The sequence below is a fragment of the Lingula anatina genome, chromosome 9, assembly GCF_051362555.1.
Source record: "Lingula anatina isolate TDL-2025a chromosome 9, LinAna3.0, whole genome shotgun sequence".
NCBI classification, from domain to species: domain Eukaryota; kingdom Metazoa; phylum Brachiopoda; class Lingulata; order Lingulida; family Lingulidae; genus Lingula; species Lingula anatina.
The window spans coordinates 15,768,776-15,780,305 of record NC_141775.1 but is presented as its reverse complement, the minus strand read 5'-3'; the positions used below and the strand labels follow the sequence as shown (position 1 = coordinate 15,780,305).

At 36.7% G+C, this 11,530-nt stretch overlaps 1 long non-coding RNA gene across 1 annotated transcript; it reads right to left on the bottom strand.

Annotated features, from left to right (window-relative positions):
• Positions 1 to 174: 174 nt before the first annotated feature.
• Positions 175 to 3,286, bottom strand: LOC147759976 (uncharacterized). The gene is made up of 2 exons (XR_015331192.1): positions 1,846 to 3,286; positions 175 to 1,570 (listed from the first exon to the last, which is right to left on the bottom strand). It is a non-coding gene; the product is annotated as an uncharacterized LOC147759976 (long non-coding RNA).
• Between the last annotated feature and the right edge of the window lie 8,244 nt (positions 3,287 to 11,530).

Sequence of the window (11,530 nt, the reverse complement as noted above, 5' to 3'; positions counted from 1 at the left end):
ATATGAGGTACGTCATTATAACCCTTTTCCGATCAAATAAAGGCAATTTTAGGTAAGTCTTTTCAACCCTTATCTAATCAAATATGGACGATTATAGTTATTTCAATTACTTATAGCACTGATAATGTTTCAAATTCATGTAGCATTTCATTTAATGAGAGGAAGGCTTGTGAATTTTCATTTATAGTAATTTATTGCAAAAAACAACAATAACCATTACAATGCAGTGGGGATTATGTTTATAAAGCGCAACACAGCTACTATATTTCACAAGTGGAAAGTAATCTTACACTAATGTATTATTTTGTACACTCATTATACGCACACCCTAAACAAGAGCGAATACCATTTAAAAATTTACCTAGTAAAAAAATTACGCAAATAAATACGAACCACATTTAAATACGACTTTCCAGAACAAAATCTAAGCAAAAGTACAATTATAGGAACGTCACAGATTGATAAAAAGTGAGGCTTTTTCCATTATTTATCTGACATCTGGTAAACATATGAGGAAAACGAAAACGACTACTACTTATCCATCGACTTAATGTATTTGCAGAGAGTGGCCACTCGTTAAATAACATGCCAATTATGTGTGCCCTAATTGCCCGACCCCGTTTTAAGAATTACACTAATTAGGTATTTTTGTTCACATTGAGTAAGGCGATGAAGCCTAGCTTCCAAGGAAAGATGAAATATTGTCACCAAAACCCCTACAAAATGCGTAGGCTAAAGAAATAAAATAACATTAAAAATACGGGAAAATTAAAAAGAAGAGAAACGCAACACATTATGTACCTGGAATATCCGACTAACTTAAAGTATTTAATCAAAATCAAATAAATGCTGCTCAAATTCTAAGAGAAAAATTTACTTTCAGAATAAATCTGTAGAAAATACAGCTAATTATTTCTTGAAGTGTGTGAAACGTTCATGTCATTTAGCGTGATTCGTGAAGCACCCCATTCACGCGACTTGTGAATGCAATTGTTTATTCTCCGCCCTTCGTGAAACGAAGACATTATACCCGGTGATACGTGATTTTCAGGATATTTTTAAAATGCCTACTATCAGTGAGATGCACTGTAATTTATGTATTGATGATTTAGCTTCCCGCGTACTGTGTCCATTCCCCTCCCCAATTGGACTTTCAAGACTGGGCCTGAATTATTACATATCAGTTTACTTGGGATCACAGCAAAATAATATACAAATATATGTTCAAATATAAGAAGTACTGATCTCATTGTAATAACAATATATATAAAAACAGTAAGTAAAAATCAATCACCGTAAAGGAGATATATTAACATTTTTCATGTTGAATACTGTGATATTATCTAATCTACAACTTTGGACTCTAATCGTCTTTGCGTGTAAATTATTTTCCACACATCAAATCGCCCTTGCGTGTAAATTATTTTCCACACATCAATTTGAGCACTTCTTTAGCCTGGCAGACCCCCGCGTCAGATATTTCTGCCGTTGCCCTTTCAACGTCTTCCCCTTGTTCAGTGCTGCTATCGCCCTTTCCTTTTTTCCAGTGCGGTGTCCTTCTTAACGGTTTCTGTGAAGATATAACGAAATGATATCAAAATATAATGTGTAATAACGTATTAAACATAACTGGGTAAAGGGAACAGCATGGCTGACTAAAAAAAAATTCAGAGAAATATCAGGATTGAGAATTACAAGAATGCATGTAGCCTACCATTACAACAGACATGGAGAATGTAATAAAATCAAAGACTTGGTAATTTATCAACACACATTGATAATCAATTATTAAAAATAAAAATACATGAATATTATGAAAATAACAAAAGGAATAAAACCACTTACTGTCTTCATCCTCTCGTTTTTCCTGTACATATACTCTGTACTCTGTCTCTGTGGCTATCTTCACACCACACCACATCCTCCCCTTTGTAGTTGCGATTTAATATTCGTTGTTTAGGGGTGGTCGGCTCATGTCTTAGTTAAACTAACTCTTATCAAAATAACACGATCCAGGACTGGGCCCCTGGGGACGTGTGTTTTGACAGCGCCCCTGGTTAAAAGCTTTGAGAATGTTTTTAAATTTGGGATGTTAGAGATTAGATTGAAGTATAAAAGTCCCTTAGATGCGTTATCACGTGTTTGTGAAGAGATGACAACGGTGATAGAACGTGTCCGTCTTATAATTCTGATTCGAATTATGTTAGATAACTATTTATTGCGGCATTCAATATTATCGGCTGTTGTTTCACTTCAGTATGATGTGAGAGAGGTGTCTCGCCTCTGTATGTGTTTGACCTGAAGGGCCGACTGTACGAGATACACACAGTGCGGCTGGGGAAACGAAAAAAAGGGGGGGTGGACTGGTTGCAGAAAGCGCTTTTCGGTCAACAAGTGACCTTCATCAGCTGCAGAGTCCTGAAAAAAAGAGGGGGGGACTGTGCTTAAACAAAGAAGTGAGAAACCAAAACACTTGGTTTAAGCCTTCATCACCGCGGTTGGAGAGAGGTTATATAAAAGATTAAATAGCTTATTGGCCACCATGCTGCTTGTTATACTGACCTCAGCTCATGAGTCATCTCTCGACCATCGTGTTTCAATGGTACTGCATGTGAAAACTGTGTTAATTACTGGTAGCAATCCCCATACAAATACAACCGAATCCGGCTGTCATCTAAAGCAGGCCTGTCCTTCTCTGTCAAAGCCCAGAACTTATAAACAAAATAGCCAGCGATTTACTTCTTTTCATGTGAAAAATGAATTTCTATGAAGAAATCAGTATATTGCGATATGATACATTTTCATTAGCAGAAACCGTGTAAAAGTGATACACGATGTACGTTTAATGTGCAGTGATTCTTCACTTACGTGGTTTAACCACCCCCTTCTCTTCGTCACCCACTATGAGCAAGATATCATCATCAATAGAAAAGTACTCCTGTTATATACGTATTACGGCACATCATACTGATAATGTTTGCTATATATCAACATATTTATCGCTGCTTAACCTTGCAAAATAACAATGGTCTTATAGTTATTCAGTTTTTCAAGCAAGGTTTTTTATGACAGCTAGTTTAGAACTAATGGTTAACTTATGGTTCTAGACATGGTCTATCGAGCGAAATCTTATCGTGGGATGTACTACGATCAGTTGTGGGGCAACACTTATTCATCAAAAAAAAATTCTAATGCATCTCCAGTCAACATTGGTATTAAAGTATTTTTGTTTTCGTCTTTTAGCTGGATGAAATATTGAAGGAGACCGTGACGTACATTGTTGTTAGTCGGGCTTTGTTGAAATTTCCCCGGCCACCAGCGCATAGTGTGACACATCTTTATCCTTTTTTGTTTGTTCTCCGCTCAGTGTTGATTAAATATTAGAACGTTTAACGGTCACCCGCTGGTTCTTCCAACTCCCTTATTAATTAAAGATTGGTTGCACCACTGCACACGCTGATTCAATGCATAAGCACTACGTCCATTAGTGTAATAAACTTAAGATCTATTTAAACTGCCGCAGTCTAAATCGCGATCGACTAAGGAATCTTTATTAATACACCTTATTAATTGAAAAAAAAAATTAAAAATACACTGACTGTGTATCATGATTTCACTGAAATGATTTTTACTCCGGAGACACCTTAAAACGTATCCTATAAAATCCAGATTGTAAGCGCAAGTGTGATTAACAATTTCTATAGTACAAGCGACAAGTTAAATGCTAGTCAGGTATGGTGCTGCAACCAGAGTTGCATATCCAAGGCCGCGGCCAAACTTTTAATAATCAAACAGAATGGCCTTTGACCAAGTCTTATTCATTATAATTCATTGCAATTTTATGGAAATAATGATCATGCTTTAAATATAGACTTTGATGTCGCTTCTAAGCAATCTGTATTAATTTAAAATGGTTTTTGAGACGACTGTGAATTGGACTGGATTTGATAGATCAAATACGACTTTTAGGGATAAATCAGCAAAGAGAAATGAAATGATGAATAACAAAATATGATAAGCCCTCGGGGGAAGCTTCCTCAGGAGAGATGTTCTAATGGTCGGGATGATCACGCCTTTCGACAGTATATACATGTAGCGCACCTAAGATAATAAAATGAAATTTTGAAATGAATTAACAATATAAATCTTTCAGTTCCATTGAAATCTTATGTTCTTAAATGTCAGTCACAACCCAATAACGACCGTCACATAATACCAAGGCAGGACCCCTGCGGAAAAACGTTGTTCAGTCGCGAAGAAAGACGAACGAGATTACGCCTGTTGAAAGGCCGTGTAAAAGAGAAAGGGGTACTCCTGCGCGGAAAAACGTCATTCAGTCTCTCGTTGTAAAGGCCAGCTTGCACTGTTCCGACGTCATTCCGCGGAGGCTGAAAAATCGGAAAGATTTGTTTTTGTGCTGTGTCTTTATTTATTTATTTATTTATTTAATATTAATTCTCTTAGCCACCTTGCAAGTTACTTTTTAAGGTTAAATAACCAAAACTATTCGTTTTGGTCAATAATGGGTTTTGATACATTTCTATGAATTGCTCACAATGTATCATTTGCGGAATATGTCTAATACGAACAGTTGTTATCCCTTTAAATAAGACCAAATATAAAAATGTCAAGGTAATTGAAACATCTTGAGTTATTGTTATGAACCTTATGGAATACTTTCAAAGTCATAATAATGAAGGAAGGCATAAGATTATTTTTCACAGTAACATCATTTGTTGATAGATTTGAGATTAAAATGCCAGAACGCTATACAGCCTTGTTTCAGAATTGTTTACAATAAATGTTTAGCGTATTTTTCGCAACTAGTTTGTTTTAAACCGTTCTGTTTATCAATTGAATGTGTTGTCATTGTACATGTAAAAGGAAAAAGAGGCCATCATCTATTTGAAGCTCACGCACACGGTTGATGATTTGCCCCCATGGCTTTGTCTTGGTCCATGTACGTGTATAACAGAGTGTTTGAATGTGGAGTTAATACACACTTTACCGCTGTCTAGTCACTGGTGTTGAGAAATGGACAGGCGCTTTTTACACTTTCAGTTAAATGCTCAGAGTTAATGATCTAAACCCTAATCCTTTCTCCTCAACCGAGTTTTTGAATCAATCGTTGTAGTCACACTTTGCTCAAATTTTCTTTGGTTGAAAGTGAACACAATTAGTCAACCCTCTCGTGGAATAGTTTGTCCGAATCAAGGTGTTAAGTATTCATTGCATTCCTGTTAGGCTTCAGATGAAGTCAAAAGGCAAGAAGGGTGTTTAATAATATTATTTTGTTTCTCTACTTTACACGTTTCTCTCAACTTCTATTTATACAGAGAGATGAAACTTTTGGATATGAATATAATTTAACATAATATAAATATGTTCAAAAGAGGCTTCATTGGTAAAATACGATAAATATATTGTGCATATTCATAAACATTCTGCTAAAGGCTGGAGCGTTCCTTCAAAGATCAAGAATAAAGCAAACTAGCTACTGGGCAATATAAACATTTCCTGAAATCCCCCACTGCTTTATTAACTTTAAAAAATTCAAAGAAGAAACATTTAAATACTTTTAGTTGAAATTATAATCAATCATTGACGACAAACCACTATGCCTTAGGAAATGTAGTATACGTTAATCAAATATATACAATATAAAACGGTCCAAAAAATCAATGAATCACAAACATGAATTAAATGAATATTATTGTAAACCGAGAACCATTAAACACGGACATTGTAACTTTTCAATAGAATATGTCAGTCAAAAATACACGTATATTGTATATTTATACATCTCAGTATCATTATATGATAGTAAATTATACATGTATGCATCACATTTATTTCAAACTGACCACACATTCTTTAAGATAGAATATTTGCAAAAACATTTGTTAACTTGACCTCTCTTGAGCCGCATACTACATGCTACATGTACAGACATTCTTTCAGTATTGAGCAGACAGGAAATTCACTTGTAGAAAGGATGTGGATACCCTAGGTTCCCGATTTTGGTATTGCCAGCTTAAACTTGATTTCTTATATAACCTACATGAGCAATACTGCATTGTAGACACCACCAGCACACTGGGGGTGTATTCTGCACATTTTTATTTGAAGCAATTGCATATTATGAAGTCACATGTCTCGCACGTCACAGCACTCTCCCGTTCTTCACCTTGATCTGTGCCGTAGGGAACTATATATATATATATATATATATATATATATATATATATATATATATATATATATATATATAAAAGGTAAAAGTGTTTTTCCTGTACGAGTATATATTATATATAATAAAAAAATAAAAAAAAAGAACAGCGGCTATTTTGCCCCGACCTGTTTCTTTCTTTCTTCAGGGGGTTTTGTTTATTTGTTACTAGATGATGTTATAAAGGCTAAAATGTGACGTATGTAACAATGGGTGTTTAGCTATTGCTTAATTTTACCAATGCTATTATCTATTCAATATAGGTTTATACTTATAAATGAATATATTTTCCTTCATTTCCCTTTCTGTTTGGGTTGTTTCCCTAGTGAATTTATAATTTATCGGCCGGAATGAATTACTTGAAAAATTCGTGCCGTAATCGGGAGGGAATTTCAAATTGGCCTAAAATCTTACGGCCTTGTAAGAATGCCTCTGGAATACTAAGAATGCACATCGAACCCGCCTGGAATGATTCCTGCGCATTCCAGGTATATTAATTACCTCTCAAATGTAGTTTGATTACTGTAGGAATATTGCGAATGTTGTTAGAATGTAGTCAGAATATTCCGAATGAAATTCAAATGCCGTACGAGTGTGGTTTGACTGCTGGCCGAATACAGGCTGAAGTATGTAAGAAGGTGCCTCGAATGATATACGATGCGAACTCAAATGCAATCAAAATGCTCACGGTATGGCTGCTAATGATGGTTTGAATTATAAAGAATTCAAACAAAATGCAGCTGAAATATCTAAAATACCTAAAATTACTTTCTAACATGTTCAGAATGTAACACGATGCCCAGAGTGTATAAAAACGCCACTGGAATGGTAACTGATCAGAATGTTTCGAATGCTGTCGGAATGCCGTGAGAATATTTAGAATGCAGTCATAGTGCAGCTAGTTTTGACATGAGCAAAACATTCGAGCCGGCCACAAGAATGTGTAAAAATATTTGGAATGCACTCGGAATTTTTAGAATGCTCTTCGAATATCCAGGAATGTACAAAGAATTGTATTTCCGACGCCATTTCGATCATTCCGCCTCTAGTGTGACGGGGTTATAAAATCCCGTCAGAATGTTTCGAATGTGTATCGAATGAGCTGAAATATTAATTTAACCAAATACACAATCGAAATACACTAGTACGCCAATCAAAGTATATTCTACAGTAAATATTCTGACTGCATTCTGACAGCATTATAGATATTCCTAGTTTTCTACATTCGAACTGAATTTGAGACTTAATACAGCCGAAAATGCACTAATCATTCCAGGCGAAGTCAAGCGCATTCTGAGTATTCCAGCAGTACTCTTACAAGAATTAAGGTCAATTTGAACTTTTTCCCTGAATGTGGTGCGAATTTTGAAAATTCATCATTCAGGCTCATTCTTCTTGATTCCTGCTGATACCGAATTAGCGTGACGGGGGCTTAACTAACTTTTACTGTGGATCTGTTGATATGCCTTGTATTAATATGACAGAGCATGGTTCTTTTAAAGAAACCCACGTATCTCGGTAACGCCCCTACACACAATTTTGAAATTGAGCAACATTAAGTCAGTGAAACAGTTCTTGCATTGAGAGAAGAATTTTTGCTCTGCACCCAAATGGCACAAAACAAAGGCCCAACAGATTATTGTAACACAAGAAAAAGTCTTACAGAGGTATGCCCTGACTGCCCAGGTAGAAACTACACCAAAGGCATCTAGAACTTACCACCGAGAAACATGACCTATTTTTATGGTTTGGCTGATAGGTCTAAGCATGAGCAATCTTATCTCATGGTGAGGGGCAGATTCTTACCAGAAAGCGTTTTTCAGGGCCATTTGCCTACCTCAGACTGGTTTTATCAGGTCACTATACCAGGCAATCTGTGAGGAAACCACTTTGAGCAACACATTATCATCGTATATTTGTCTGATGAGTTGTAAACCATAAACAGTTTCAGGTAAAACATTGGAACTAAATGGCTTCTGAGCTGAGGTCAAGATCCAGTGAACAAATTATGCTTTTTCTGACTTCTGACTTACTTGTATAGCCCTTGCGCGCTATATTTACTTATTTGTATATAAATTTTTATTTCTCGGGGGCGGGGGTGGAATTGTCGGGGGGGGGGGAATCTTAAACTATTTTAAGCTTGTTTAAAATAATCATCATACATGTTTTTGCACAGTTGAAATTAAAATGGACAGATCTTATCTAGGTGTTCCAGTTACTCAGTTCCTCGTTTCTTAGCGGTCTCTTTGAGTAATATGAAAAATGTCCACCTCTGTGTTATTTTATTTCAGTCTCTAGATTCAGTGAGGAGATTGCACTGTTCAAAACAAAATATTAAATCTAAAAATTAAAAAAAAATGATAAAACACCTACTCATCTATTTGTTAGTAAAAAATAATCATAATCATTTCCGAAATTAGATTTTTAACAAAAAGGATGTATATTTATTTCCCCGGAGGAAAAAAAAAAATATCATAAAGCAACGTAAGCTGCATCAAATCAAATAATTGAAATATCCGTTCAAATATTATTTTTCGGGTAAAATGAAACTACGTTCTTTAATATTTCTCATTTTGCTAAATGGAACTACGATAAATGGTTACCTTTGGAAATGTGTTATTTAAAAAGGGTCCTAGTTGTTATATACTGCCTAGCAGTGGGTGAGTAATAATTCACACCAATCTGATGAATACCTACAACCAGGTGTTCTAACACTACTAATGTATGTATCTATATCTCCATATCATTAAAGGCTTGGTAAATACATTTAGTCTGTTTGGAAAATCCCTAGTTTCTTAGAAAGCAGAGCTCATATAATGCTCCCACATACATTGCAACTGGCCAAACAGAGCACGTTATTGCTTATCCATATTTACTCTCTGAATTAACATATATTTAATCTGGAACTTGAATGATGAATGCTTGGTAAATACACGATTTAGAGTTTGCTTGGAAAACTCCTCGTTTCCTAGAAAAGAAAATTCCCAAAGCAGTACGTGTCTGTAAAGGCTGGGTTACACTGCGCTTGAAACCTTTAAGCTCATTAAGAAGCTAGATCGGCAAGCAGTCGCAAACCGGCTGCAACAAGGTTGCAGTATGGTATCTGCAACCTCTTATAGGCCATCTTCAAGTTATAGTTTACCAGTCGCACACCGTTCGCCGAGCGATTTAACAACCTGCCTGCAACCACTTGGTGATTGAAAACCGGTTGCAGGACTGTAGCAATCGCTTGTCAACTGGTAGCAGCCAGGTCGCACAAAATATATGTTGCCAGTTTGTGACAGTTTGTGATGTAGCTGCTTTCTCATAAATTCCCCTCTCACAAGACAAAAAATGATCTAGTAAAACAGTTCAAAAAGACGGGACTGCTATAATCATTGGCTTTGTTTACCTAAGAAGTAAAAAGAATACAAAACTCGGAAATACTTGGTGAGCCCGTGGATTGCAAGACGCCCATTATAACGCGATTACAAACATTTGATGAAAGAACCAGGAAGTTTTTATTTCCTTCCTAAAAAAATAAAGGCAGCAATATTTGTGAATTTTTTGAGAAGACTACACCCTCTCCGAATGAAACCAGTGCTTTAATAAAAAAAAATTTTGCATTCGTTTTAATCCTTATTAATGTTATAATACTCTTTAATATTATCTTGTTTAAAAACTTGGTCTCTTTGAGGTCCCCAAGGTTTGTGCGGTTACGGTCACACTGAACAAAATACTCTTTGCGATTTGCAACTGTTACCGGTTGCAAAAAGGTCGGCGACCGGTTGCAACAACTCGCAGAGTGGTTTCCAAAAGAACGCTGGTTTAATAACCAGTCGCGCCGGTTTACGGTGCAGTGCCGATAACTTCCTGGCTACCGTAAGACCCACTTGTGGCATTCAACCGGTTGCTTACAAGTCGGCGACTGCTTTGCAACCGAATGTGTGGTTTTCCCTTTGTCTTTTAACCTCGGGCGTTTGCCTCTTCCAATACAACGTAATTAAATCGAAACAGGTAGTGTGAATCGTTTATACCCCCTTTACACTGGACGGCATCCTTTCTGCGGCCATTAAATTTGGCATCGCTGTGGTCTTAATAAAGAAACACGAGCATTGATTTTGTATTTTGTATTAGAATGAATGTTCAATGATCGGCCAGCTGTCGGCACGTAAAATATTATAATTCCTGAACTCTTAAATGGGGCCGTACTGTTGGACGCAGAAAGGACGCCATCCAGTGTAAAGGGGGCTTTACTTTTTACAGTGTCATTCTTGTAGTGCGGATGCCAGGCACTGGAAAGATGCTTAATTGTTTGTGTTGAAACTATATTTATCTAAAGGCTGGGTCACACTGCGCTTGCAACCTTTTGGCAACCTCTTTGCAACCACAAAATCTGGTGGTCGCTTGCGATCACTTTGCGACCTAATTTGCATATTTTGATCGGCAAGCAGTTGCTAACCGGTTGCAACAAGGTTACAGTATGGTACCTGCAACCTCTTACAGACAATCTTCAAGTCAGAGGTTACCAGTCGCACACCGTTAGGCGAGCGATAAAGAACCTGTCAGCAACCACTTGGAGACTGAAAACCGGTTGCAGGACTGTAGCGATCGCTTGCCAACTGGTAGCAGCAAGGTTGCACAGACTATATATAATTTATAAGTTGTGACGATAGCTACCTTCTCGTAAATTTCCCTCTCGGATGACAACAGAGGGAATATTTTAAACATTATTATACAACGACTGGATCCGTTCCGTAGCAGCTTCAAATGATTTAATATTTTGAATATTAAAGTATGATTCTGCTATGAGATTCTGTTATAACGTCACAGTCGATTTCTGTACTACCAATATTGTCAAACTTATAATAATGAATAAGAAATATATTTGTACTATATATTGGCATTTATATCAAACCAGTGGTGTAATAAAACACATATTTGGATGTTTTTTCAGCCTTATTAATGTAATAATAGGCATGCATAGTTTCTTTTTTCAATACTTGGTCTCTTTGAGGTCGCAAGGCCTGTGCAGTTACGGTCACACTGAACAAAAAACCTCCTTGCGACTTGCAACTGTCACCGGTTGCAGAAAAGTGGGCGACAAGTTGCAACAACTCGCAAAGTGGTCTCCAAATGAACGCTGGGTTACTATCCGGTCGCGCTGGTTTTCGGTGCAGCACCGAAAACCTCATGGCGACCGAAAAGCCTATTTGTGGTATCCAACCGGTTGCTAAAAGGTCGCCGACTGCTTAGCAACTGATTTGCGACCGATTGTGTGGTTTTCCCTTTGTCTTTGTAGCTCCAAGCGTTACACTTACA